Here is a 13,508-nt window from a genome sequence, read left to right on the forward strand (position 1 = left end):
CTATTTTCATAAAACCTTTTCTTTGCATTCAATTTAAATGGAAGGGGTAAGAATTTGATAACTTCTTAAGTCCTTTACTACCCTGCTGCAATGCTGGAATTTTCTCTCATCTGTGGACAGGATCTGTTTTTACAAATCCCTTGAAATATGAATCACAATTCTAGCTGCAGAAAAGAAACATTCCTGAAAGTACTTTATCTCAGCCATGGCCTCAAGGCTTCCCTTGCGAAGTTTGTGAAATCTAATGGGATTACGGGGGCAAGATGAAGAGAGACTGTCAGCCTCTCTCACATGAGATAATAGCAATAATTCTAAAAATGCTTTTGTCTTGTTGCAACAACTACCATCAGAGAGGCTCACATTTTCCTCACAGCAGCAGCATCTTTACAGGCGTGAATCACTCGAAGGAGAAGAAGGATGAGGCAGAGAAGGTTTATATGTTGCAGTCCGAATACCTTAATCACCAAGGACATAGAGTTTGATGGTCGCCTGGTTCTGCGGATTAAGGAGGAGGTTATTTGTTCCACTGCCAACTCTCTCCTAATAAACTTCTCCAACTGGGGTTCATCCACTCATTATCTGTTCAAACTGTTAAGATTAATTTCTTAGTCTATGCAATCAGAAAAGAAGTCTTGCAATGTGCTTCTTGGTTAATGTTGTGCCAGAAACATCAGGATCTAATGAATGGAGTTCTGGCCTGAAATCCAAACTAATCTGATTCTTTTGCCAAGTCCATCCCTGACTGACTCAATCACTATTCTTGATGAAATGGGCTCAGCAGTGAGAGCCTTAGATCCTCAAATAAGTAATTAAACTGCCTTGACCTGAAATTCCTTATCTCGAAAATGAAAGGATTTCTTATGTTATTGTGAAGCTGTAAACTCCCCATAGACCAATCCCGTCCTGGTAGGAATGGGAGAAACCTGTGGGTTAGATCATCTTGTCCACACCACATATGGTGAAGACATAATTAACCTTTTGCCTTGATACACCTTTCATTTATTCAACAAGTACTGACTGCGTTCCTACATTGTGTGAAAGTACCAGGATACTGTGATGATCAATCACAGATATACCTACTTGCCTTGTGAAATCTATAATCTAAGGTGGGAGCCATATATTGATAAAGTGACCACATAAATATACTGTTACAAGTTTGATAAATACAAGGAGAAAAAATGTGATGCAACATGGAACATAAGTAGCTCTCCTCCCTCACACACACTCAGACCAAACGTGATCGTGAGGCTGCTGGGGTGGAAGGAAACGGGAGAAAGTTTGCTGTGACTCATACAAGTCTGCAGCAATCAAGCCACAGTCAATGCTGTGGACACAGAGGCACAGAATCGAAGCAAAATCACAGGAACTACTGAGTTCATGAACAAGGAGGTGTGACACACAGTCTAGTGAACAGATCTCTCAGAGAAGATGTGGTCATTGTGTCACCAGGTACGAAACAGCAATTAAAAGTTGTTTCTCTGCATGTCTAATGTACCACAAGGTAGGACTCAAGCCCTGAGAATCAAGAACTGAGTGAGCACACCAAGGAGAGTTGCTGTTTGTCCTACTTTCTGTGTGATCTGTGGTGGTTAGAATGCATGACAAGCAGTACTGCCTTTGCTAGAATTATCTTTACTCAGAATTCCTTGTTTCCCTTTGCAGTTTCATACCATCTGAATATGGTAAAACGCGATTTTGCATGAAATTATGTTTTTTTTTTCATTTTATCGATACCTGTGATATGTACAACAAATAGTCACTGTGCTGAAATGCGGAAGTCCAAGTTCATTACACCATCCATTTGCTGGGCCCTCTGTCAGCTGCCAGAGGCAGACATGCCCGTGGGGATTACCACTGGGTCCAGATCATGCCTATCACTGAAAACTGGCTCCCCACATTTCAGAGAAGTTTAATTTAGTTTATAATCTCACACGTATTATTTTCTCTGGACTTTACATGCCTTGTTCCTTGCTCCCTCCCATTCCATCTATCCTCCAAAGGACCAAACTCGCCCATCAATGCAGAGGGACAGAAATGCAAGAAGAGAACACTAAGTGCCTTTTCTTCCCCCATTTCTGAGGATCCGCAGTAATACTGTACCAGGAGGAAAAAGTTCTACTACCACTCTGACCCCCATTGCACTGCCTCTCTGTTCTTTCCCATTCAGCATTAGGCTTGACACCTATCCACTCCCAGCTGCCTCCACTCATGCTTTAGTCTACCACTCCCTGGACTGATTTCTGGCCGCAGCTGTCAAATCCAGCTCTGCTGTCATTGGTGAAGGCTCCCTCTGCTTCCCTGGTGCCTGCCTGCAGCTCCCTAACCTCATCAGGCCCATGCCTTCTCTCTCCCTCTGTCCAGTGCCAGGACATCTTTCCACAGCAGTTCAACTTTTTTACACTCAGGAGAGATTCAAAAGATGTCTCTGTTCTCTTGCTTCATCATATTTTGGCCTTTTAAAAGATTGTTTATGGAAGAAAGATATTATTAAAACATTGAAACAACTGAAAAAGATACGAAACAGAACTATAAAAATAACCCTAAATCATACCACTCAGGATAAAGCAAGGTTTAACATATCGATGAAGATTCTTCAGACATCTCTCTCTCTCTGCAGATGTTCTCCCATGATTTATGACAACAGGTTTACTTTCATAAGAGCACGCAGACCAGGGTGATTGGTAATATACATGCTTTACTGTCTGCATGCCAGGAAATCAAGATCTAAAGCCACCTGATAAATGGCTGTGTAAGACTTCCATTACCACCTGCTATGTGTGTGTGTGTGTATATGCATGCACCCACACACATGCACGCGCATGTGTGTAATTATTTATTGAAGGGCATTTGGATTATTTGGAACTCCCGAATGTAGCCATCTAGGAAACTGTGGAGGGTAGGACTGCTGCTTGGTGAATAATTTTGGATTCCTTTTTCTCCAGTAACCCCTTTGTATTCTAAAGTTGCATACCTGCTTCTCTGTCTTTCCACTGAGTGGAGCGTTTAGAAGGGAGAATCAAGATCCTACAGCTTGTCCATGTTCTAATCCCCAAACCCAGACATATGTTACTTTGCATGACAAAAGGGACTTTGCAGATATGATTAAGGTAAGGATCCTGAGATGCTCCAATCTCAAGATATCCCTATTTCATATGCTGGATTATCTTTGTGGGCCCAAGTAATCACAAGGTTGCTTATAAGGCAAAAAGAGAGGCAGGGGACTTAGAGTCAGAGAAGGAGATATGATGACAGAAGCACAGGTCAGAGAGAGAGGAAGAGATTTGGAGATGCACCTTGCTGGCTTTGAAGGTGGAGAAGAGATCATGAACCAGGTAATGCAGACAGCCTCTAGAAGCTGCAAAAGGCAACAAAACAGGTTCTACCCTAGAAACTCTAGAAAAAAACATTCTGCCAACATCTTAATTTTAGAACTCACCATTTCCAAAACTATAAAAGAGTAAGTTGGTGTTGTTTTAAGTGCTTAGTGTCTGGTAATTTGTTACAGCAGCAATGAGAAACAAATACAGAGCCAGTCTCTAATTTTTCCCTTAATACTCTCCAGAGAGATTCAGTGAAACCATTATCACTGATTCCTGGGACTCTGGCCCAAATATAAAGAACTGGATCATGAGTCTGAAATTCTCCTTTATAAATATTCTCTTGGAGTCCTGTAGATCATTAACCTAAATCACCTTAACTTCGGGAAAATGATCTCTCTGAGACGTTGGTAAGGAGAAAAGAGTGCACCAGCCTCTCCATTACATCAGGCAAAGTTCCCAGGTGAGCCTATGGCAGACCTAACATCCCACCTGTACTCATCTGCAGGGAGTCTTGAGGCCTCAGTTCTGCCTGACTCCTACCTTCCCCATGGACAGCAGGACAAACCACTGTTCAAACCTTGTTTGAACATTACAGCTCTCTTCAAAACCTTGGTACAAATTAAGAATCTTCCAGTGCTGGACTGCACAGATGTCTTTTTCTAAATTTTTTTTTTTTTTAAACAAGGTAAAGTAAGAGTCAAAGGTTCAAACATTTGAAAGAGTAAAAGGAATTAGCAAGACTGGGGTGCATGCTGGAGTATATCAACTACAACTGTTTGGTTATATAATCCACTTCTTAAATTTAAGAAGATGAGGCAAAACGATCTCTCCGCCTGTGAGGAAAACTGCAATCCACTGCACAGATGAGGACCACAATGAGCCATTGTATTATATCAGCTTCTGGGTTCTTTGGTTGCAAGCAACTGATACAGATGCTGACTAACTTATGAAAACAGAGATTTTATTGCAAGGGTATGAACTAGCTCTTGAAATCCATGGGAAGCTGAAGATCGAGGCATGGAAAGGTCAGCAAGCAGGGCAGCTCTGGAGACCTGTGGCAAGAACTAAGACAGACACATTAGGGCACTGCCCTTGAGATGGAAAAGCTAAAAGATTTAAAGTCCTAGGGAAGAGTCATGTGTCCAGGCCTTAGAAAGCTGGGGAGAGGAGATTGACTGACAATTCCCAAAATATAGCTTCCAAGGAGAGAAATTACTAAATAATAATAATAGTAATAATAGCAACAAACAGTTCGATAACGTTTCATGACAGTCAGATACCACCACAAGCACTTGCCAGAAGACACCTCACTTAGTGCTCAGAAACCACATAAGGCTGCTTGGTTTCATTACTGCCACCACTTTACTAGGGGGAAACCGAGTTACTGGGAAGTGAGGTATCTTGACCAAAGTCAAAGAGCTGGTAAATAGCCACACCAGGACTTCCATGCAGGCCCTGACTATAGAGACTTATACTTCACTGCTATGCCACAAGGTCTCTGAGCATCTCCCAAGAGAAATTTGGGGTACTGGTATCAGGATAATGTGGAAGGGCTGTGAGTGGGGAAAAAACACAGTGGGAGCCAAACTATCATTAGCATTTATTGGGCATCCATTGACTACATGTCATAATGTAGAACAGAAGGAGCCCTTACCCTTGTACAAGGCTATTAAATTCTATTATAATATTATTATAATATAAAGCAAAATAATGAGATATAAGCTTCACGAGCATAAAATGTTTATGTCTTGTTCAACACTATGTCCTAAACATCTAGAATATGGTCTAAGGTCTGGCACACAGTTTGGTGCACAACAAATATTTGTTGAATTAAAAAAATACAACAAATACATCTGAAATGTATCTAAATATTTAAAAAAACGTTTTCAGGGGTGCCTGGGTGGCTCAGATGGTTAAGCATCTGCCTTTGGCTCAGGTTTTGATCTCCAGGTCCTGGGACTAAGCTCCACATCAGGCTCCTCACTCAGCAGCGAGTCTACTTCTCCTTCTGCCTCTCCCCCTGTTCATGCGCTCTCTATATATTTCTCTGTTTCAAGTGAATAAATAAAAATCTTAAAAAAATTTCAAATATGACAATCATATAGTATATCCGTGAGAGAGAGGCCAAGTCAAGACATGAAAAGCACAGAGAAATCATGGGAAACTTCCCAAGGAGGCTTTGGTCATTGGATGTTAGATTTTGTGATGACCACCAGTATTCACATGGTAGGAAGAACAATATAGCAATCTTTACTACTAGTTCATTTGGGAGACTTTTTTTTAGTACTTATAAAAGATTATTACTTTCTTTTGATTCTTATTACTTTTTTTGACTCTTTAAAGTAAGCTGCAAATGATCTGAAAATAAATGTTTGGTCATCTTTTGCATGTGGTTATAGAATCTAAAGAGATTCCCAATTGAGCACGTTGAGGGGGCAGGAGGATGATGAAAGGGAAGGAGAGAGAGAACATAAAAGATATATTTTAAGATCTGATTTTTTGGCCAAGAAACAGGTTAAAGTACAGAGAGAGGGTTACAATTTTCCCTTTTATAAAACTGGAAATAGAACTGAATATTTCTGATTTTTCAATGAGCTGAAAATCAGACTCTACAGAAAACCTCCTACAGAAATCATTTCCCCTTATTTCTTCCTGGAGTTAGTCAGCGTACATGCCAGAGACATTTAGGCCATCCCAGCTATCCAAGGCCAGCTTCTGTCCCAAGTGGAAGGTGCCCACATTTTACCAACTGTCAAATATTTTTGAAGAAACCTCCCTGGTGGGTGTTCAACCTAGAGAAGGGGATGGGGCTGAAATCACAGTAGAGATGCTTCTCGTGAAGATGCTTCTCTGATTTATGAACAGAAAGCAAGGGATTGAAATAAACAGATGCTTCCTTGGGTGACCATTGTCTTCGAGGGAAAAGTACTGAAACCCAATTCATTTAATCTTTATAGATGACTGAGAAGAGGCATTCCTTAGGATAATCTCTATAATTATGAACTGCACTTACATTTTATAAGTAGCCAATACCCAGGCTAATGACTTAAGGCCAAAGGGAGTCCTAGGAACCTCTATGAATGAAAAGCTCAACAAGATATATCCACCACAACCCAGAAAAGGGATCTGAAGCCACCACGGGAACACTCTGAGATGTGTACTCCACATAATAAAAAATTGAAGAAATAGAACAATTTCCCCAGGTGGACTATAACCATTGGGATGGGTAACTCCAAAAAAGCAGAAGCTGAGAACACGATAAAAATCTACAAAATCACCAGAGAGCTGATAAAACAGGGGGCTGTTTACTACACAATGACTAAAATAAGGAGGCATTTTTGGCATGAATTAAATAAATACAAAACAAATCTTTCAAGTTTTTCTTTCTACAGCTTTAACTTAAGGGGTCTATTGAGGATAAAGATTGGTCTTATTCTTTGCTAGGTGCTCATTTTCCACTATGCAAGATAGAAATAGTAGATGTTCATTGAATCCTTCTTAGATAGATAGATAAATGGTAAATTAATTAAACAACTATAGTGGTCTATTATTTTGAGGTCCAAGAGACTTTAAAACTGTGTGTGTGTGAAACAGAGAAAGAAAGAAAGATTTTATGGATAGAGACTAAGTCACCTGAAGATGATAACAAATAAAAACATATGGTCTCTGATCATGATCTTCATGCCTCCCCAATACAATTCACCTCTTTTATCACCTCTAACATCCGACTTCCAAAATAACTGCTAGCAATGTGATCCACTAAGCCAGGTTTAGTGAACATGGAGTGACCATGGAGTGTCCATGGAAAGAGAACAGTCTTTCCTTACCTGCTCAGCATTTTCATGACAGAGAATCTGGCTCACAAAACCTAAGGTATTCATTATCTGGTCCTTTCCAGAAAGAGTGTCACCCCATTAGTAATCACTCAACTCTGCCACTGTAGCATGAAAACAGCACAGACAACGAACAACCAAGAGGCACAGCAGTGTGTGATCTGCAGAGCATTGTGTGGAGAGCCCTGGTATAGAGGAAAAAGTCCCAACTCTTTCTCAGGAGTTCAAGGACATGAACAAGGCTCACTGCATGAAGTGATGGGTGTCATTCTGGAAGGAAGAGTAGGAGCTGGCAAAGCTGAGGAGCCCAGGGGAGCACATCCTGGCAGGGGCAACTGCACAGACACTGAGGTGACAGGAGACTAGGGCAGTCAGTCATTTAGAGCCGTATGGTGCATCCAGAACATGTGTTGCATGTTGTCAGTGTTCACAGATGGGCTGGAAAGATGAGTTCCATCCTGCCTGGATGTGTCTACACTGTCTACCTCATTCTCTGTGCTTGCCTCAAAGCCTGTCTGGTAGCAGAGGCCCCATGGATGTTCATTTAGGCAGGATGAAAGGCAGGGTCTAGATCAGAAATATATGCATTTTTGTTTTTATAAGCACCAGAACAAGAGAAAGCCAGGAGTGATATGTCACTGAAACAGCAGGACATGGCCACTTAGGACCTGCCACTCTGGGCAATGTCCTCACCCTCTCTCGTCTTCCTGAACCTCAAACAGCAAGGGTGTAGCTTACCTTAGAGCATTATTATGAGTATTAAATATGGTGCGGGTTGAGACAACTGCCTGGTACACAGTCTGGCACCAATTATTGGGAGTCTGTGTTATGGCTGAGCTTGGCAGCATCTCCGTGTTTGATATTCTATCTCATCTGGCAGGGAAAACTGCAACAGGGCTGAAGAGCGTGATGGTGAAAGCGGTGTGCTGAGATTCTGTTCTGGTTTCAGCCGGGATTGTTTGTTCAGTCCTAACAGCTAGCGCGAGTCCTCCTCTGGGACCTTGAGAAATCACCAGCCACACGGTAACCAAAAGGCAGGCAGAAACCCGAGCAGCCATGAGGGAGGCAGAGACAGCCTTTGTGGAGAAAACATTTGTTCCCCTTAAAGAAATGGGATGTTTGAAAAGAAAACATGCAACACCGGAGACGCGGACTCCAGCACATACACACATTTCAGCTACCACTCCCTCCAGATGGGCTCAAAGACCAAGCCAGCTCCATGATATATTTCTTTGCCAGGAACAAAACTCATTACAGAGAATGCTGGTTCTCACACAAAATCAGTTTTGTGTTATATTGTCCTAGAGTGGCTTGCGATTGCCATTTTCCAGAAAGGAGGCAACCCCTCTAATTCCTCAAATACATGATGCACCTAAAAGTCAAGAAATCCAAATCAATTTGTAGTGGTGGGGGGAGGGGTTGTTGACTTTGCCTAAAAGAGTGCCTGGAATTGTTCCAGGCTTTAGAAATGGAGAAGAAAAGGAGTCAAAGGCACCCCCTTGTGTTTTGCATTTCTTCAAGTGGTCTAGACTGGAATAGTAAGAGTGTCTTGGCATGGGAATAATCTAAATTCAAACATAACCCAATGGGCCCCACTCTGCAGGTGGCCTGGAATAAGAGCTCTGAAGAGGAACAATGTAGGCGAAGGCAGAATCCAAAAAGCAGATTTCAGGAAGCCCAAGTGAAGTCACAGAAGACTCCCTTGGATATTCCTGTCCACCCTCTTGCAAACTTTTTCCTCTGCAAAGTAACTTCTGGAACAACCCACTCATGCTCTGATGACCATCCTGCTCCCTCCTTTTCTTTCCCTCCTTGCTTGCCTTACTGACATCAGTGATATTCGTCCAAATTAACCAGTTTCTTATGTAAAATGTAATTCCTGGTTAGGATTGGCTTTAATGGCACCATTGCAATTACTGAGAAATATAACTTTGTATTCATCTAATTTTTCTTTATAAATCTTTTCTTATAAATTTTTGAGTCTGTCACTTAAATTCCCAAAGTGATTATTTACTTTGCATTATTATTTAAACCAAATTTTTCTCATCAATAATAATACATTTTAGGGACTTAATGGATTTAGGAAATGTTTAATCTTAAAATATAAACTTGTATGTTCATATGCATGTATATATTTAAAAACTGTTACATGTTTTAAAAAAAATCACAAGTTATATGAGATTCCCTTTAATTTTTGTGTACTCACAGGAGATTAAGTTCTACACACCTGTGGTGTTTATTTTTGCCCCTTTTCCTATACAACTTTTTTAGCTATACAGTGGAAATCTATGTGCAATTACATATATGAAAGAAATTCTCACATCACTGAACAAAGACTTCCCAAGGCAATGTTCTTGAAAACAGCAGTGAGAGGAAAACATAAAAGTGATATGTTTCTACTATTTATAAGTTAAATCTTCTTGGTAATAAATTGGTTATCTGCAAGCCAGAACATCTGCACAAGTTCCTTTCAGAGAATAGTCATGTGTGCAAAGCATGAATGGCTCTCTGGCTCATAGCCTTCATGAGTTTTTCTTCCCCTGTTTGGTCTCATTATATAGATTATTCCCATTTGTGAGACAGGATAGAAACATAATTAGAACATAAGACTCTAGAACCAGACAGGGTTCTAATTCCTGCTCTGCACCTCACCACTGCGTGTCCACAGGTATATCTTGAAACAGTCTGTGGCACAGCTACTTTATTTGTACAACAAAGTGGTAGTTGTAATTACCTCACACTCAGGAAACCCTTTAAGATTCCCATGGTCCACAGCAAGTGTTCACTGATGTTGGATCACACTTACTTCTGCTTCATTTTCTTCTGCTACTGTCTATTCCATGAAATCCTTCTTCACCACATTTGTAGTGATTGGCTTATCAATAATCTCAATATTATTACAACCTAGAAATACTATTACCCTATGGGCCAACACCTATGGAGCCATTATCCTTGTGTTTTGTGGTGATTTGGAAACCAGCATGATCACCACCACATGAAGCTGCCATCATTTCCCTGATGCAATAACCAAAGACAGACTGTCATAGAATGACATCTACCTTTTGTGAAACTCCAGCATTTATTTGGTGAGATTACTAAGGCAGGTCCCACTCAAAATATAACACCAAAATTTCCTGTTAGATCTACAGGTTATAGTTCTCAATTCCCTCCCTCCTTTTCTATCTCAAAATCTCTCTCTCTCCCCACCCCACCCCACACATTAAACTGAGATAAATGTGTGAACATTCTTACTTAACCAAGTGAAATAATTAACCCTGCAGTCAGTTCATAAACACAGGCTCTAAGAGCACTTGCAGACTCCTCCCCACACTGCTCAGCATTTTCTAGAATATTCTCTAAACACAAATAGGCTCAATTCATAAACCAGATGTTACACTAGAGGTCATTGCTTCAGTTGGCACATCCTATCTTTTAAAAGCTGATATTCACATACATAATATGGTTTTGTATGTAAAACACAGCTTTCAGCTTCAGCATAAAATTTTTTTTTAAAGATTTTATTTTTAAGTAATCTCTACACCCAAAATGGGGCTTGAGTTCATAACATGAAGGTCAAGAGTTGCATGGTCTACCCATTGAGCCAGACAGGCACCACTCAGCATAAAATTAGTAAATGCTCACAAGCATTTCTGTGTTACTTCCTCACCTAAGGATCTTTTTGGTTCTTGGTGATCTCAAGTTTGAAACAATTTCTGCTGTTTAATGTCTCTGTGTATGTGCCCCTTTTCTCCCTTTATTCTGGGTTACCCCTTTTCTCACAGTCTCTGTATTTTTTTTTTAAAGATTTTATTTATTTGATAGAGAGAGAGAGATCACAAGTAGGCAGAGAGGCAGGCAGAGAGAGAGGGGGAAGCAGGCTCCCTGCTGAGCAGAAAGCCCAATGTGGGGCTCGTTCCCAGGACCCTGAGATCATGACCTGAGCTGAAGGCAGAGGCTTAACCCACTGAGCCATCCAGGTGCCCCTGTATTTTTTTTTATCACCTGTTCAGCCTTCACCTTCCATTTTTTAGTGACATCTTGGTCACATTGCACCATTCTTTTCTAAACAATCGCTGTATAAAGTCATAATTTTATATTATTTCTTAAACATGTTGAATTAAAATGTATTTCTTAGTAGAACACTTTATCCTTTTAAAAAATCCTTCAATTTAGTTAATTTAGTTTTTTGAATTAAGATACAATTGACATATTATATTAGTTCCAGGTGTAAAACATAATGATTCACTATTTGTATATATTGCAAGATGAGAACCACAGTGAGTGTACTTAATAACTATCACCACACACAGTCACAACTTCTTTTTTTTGATGAGAACTTTTAAGATCTTAGTTAACTTAGTTTTTAAAACTAAAATTGAATTTTTACTTACAGGACACCAATACGTATCTTTTTCCCTTAGATTCACTGGCTAAGAATCCCTTAGGATAGCTGAGTGTCCTTTAAAATTTGTATTTAATTAAATAAATAATGCATGATAATACATTTTGGAAATCTTTATCTCATACCTTTAAATGATGTTTTATTATTCTGAAGTATAGTAATAAACCATAATTATTTCCCCATTGATGAATATTTAGTTTTTCCCACTTGTAAATCTGTGAATAAAAGACCTCAGTAACCATAAGTATCTATCCATGCTTTTTCAAATATGACAGTTTCTTTTTAAGGTAGCTTTATTACGTAATGTTTCTGGATTAAGGATTTTATGACTTTTCAGTACTGAAGTGAGAAGTACCTTTCTAAGATGATCCCGCTTACATAAACACTAAAATTTTCTAAATGAAAAAATACCCTAAGATATTTAAAGAAAGGCTTGTTTTCCTATTTAATAAAAGCTTTATCAGAAATGGGTGTTGGATTTTAATAGGTTTTTTCACTCACTATCTAGGAAAATGATCATTTCCTTTTATAATTATGATTATAAATATATTTGTAATACTTTGATGATAATACTTTGTATTAACTGTATCTTATTTGTTGGTGATATATTGGTGGTAGATATTATTTGCAAATATTTTATTTGGGATTTTTGCACAAATATTCATGAAAGAGCTGAATCTTCACTTTTCCTTTTTTGTATCCCCTTGGTCAGATTTTAGTATCACTGGTATGCTGACATTCTTCATAAAAATAATTTCCATCTCTCTGTGTTTTGGAAAGCTCAAACGAGGTTGGAGTTGTCCATCTCACTGTATTAACATGTTCAATGGTTTCATTCAGATGCTTTGGGGGAAAGGATTGTATTCTTAAAACATTCTCTATTTCCTCTAGGTAATTTTTATCATTAAATATTTCTACATTTCTACCTTTCATATCCATTTTATCCAAGTTTTTTCTTCTTTTTCTTTTTTTTTTTTTTTTTTTTTTGCTTTTATGGTTTTACTTATTTTTTTGAAAGAGAGAGAGAAAGCATGAGTAGGGGGAGGGGTGGGAGAGAAGTAGACTTCCCCTTAAGCAGGGAGCCCGAGGCAGGGCTGGATCCAAGGACCTTGGAATCAAGACCTGAGCTGAAGGCAGACCCTTAATTGACTGAGCCACCCAGGCACCCCTCAGCCAAGTTTTCAAACTTATTTGCATAGAGTTGAATAAAAGAGTTTTCTAAATCTTAACATTATTTCTCTATTTCTTCATTTTATTTTTAAATTTTATATGTGTGCCTTCTTTTCTTCCTGACTAGATTTTGGTATGTGTATTAATTTCTGCTTCATCTTTATTTCTAAACTTGATTATTTTGTATTTTTGTCAAATTTCAGAAATGTAATGCTTTATTAATGTATTTACAAATATTTTCTTCACCACTGATGTGTTTTTTAGCTCTACAAGTTTTCCTTTGAGCACTATACCATGTAGGGTTATTTTGTTATTTTAAAGATACTAGGAAATTTTCTTCTTAGTAAAACTCAATGTGGCTTAAGGTGGAATTTTTACATTTGTAAGTGGTAAGACTTTTGGTATTTTACTATTTATTTCTGGTTTTATTCTTTTGAGGGAAGAGACTATATTTGAATATTGTATACCACTTCTACTATTTTGGAGTATATGGGTTATCTATGAAAGTCTAATATATGATAGCATTTATAAATATTTCATGGGTACTGCCATAGATGACATGTGAGTGTGTTTGTGTAGATGCACACACTTTTGAAAAAATGAAAGAGATCTTCCATATTAATTATTCAGTTCCTGAGGTATCCTTAATTATTTTGTCTTTCTAATCTGCTGGGAGATTTGTTTTAGAGCCTCTAGATTTCAGTCCACAACACTAATGTGTTTTATTAAACTCTCCTTGAAGAAGGAGTCCTTCATTTTTACTTTGTATGTGGATCTGCAATA

Source organism: Enhydra lutris, unplaced genomic scaffold (genome assembly GCF_002288905.1).
Source record: "Enhydra lutris kenyoni isolate GAN:26980312 unplaced genomic scaffold, ASM228890v2 scaffoldscaffold5, whole genome shotgun sequence".
Lineage (NCBI taxonomy): Eukaryota > Metazoa > Chordata > Mammalia > Carnivora > Mustelidae > Enhydra > Enhydra lutris.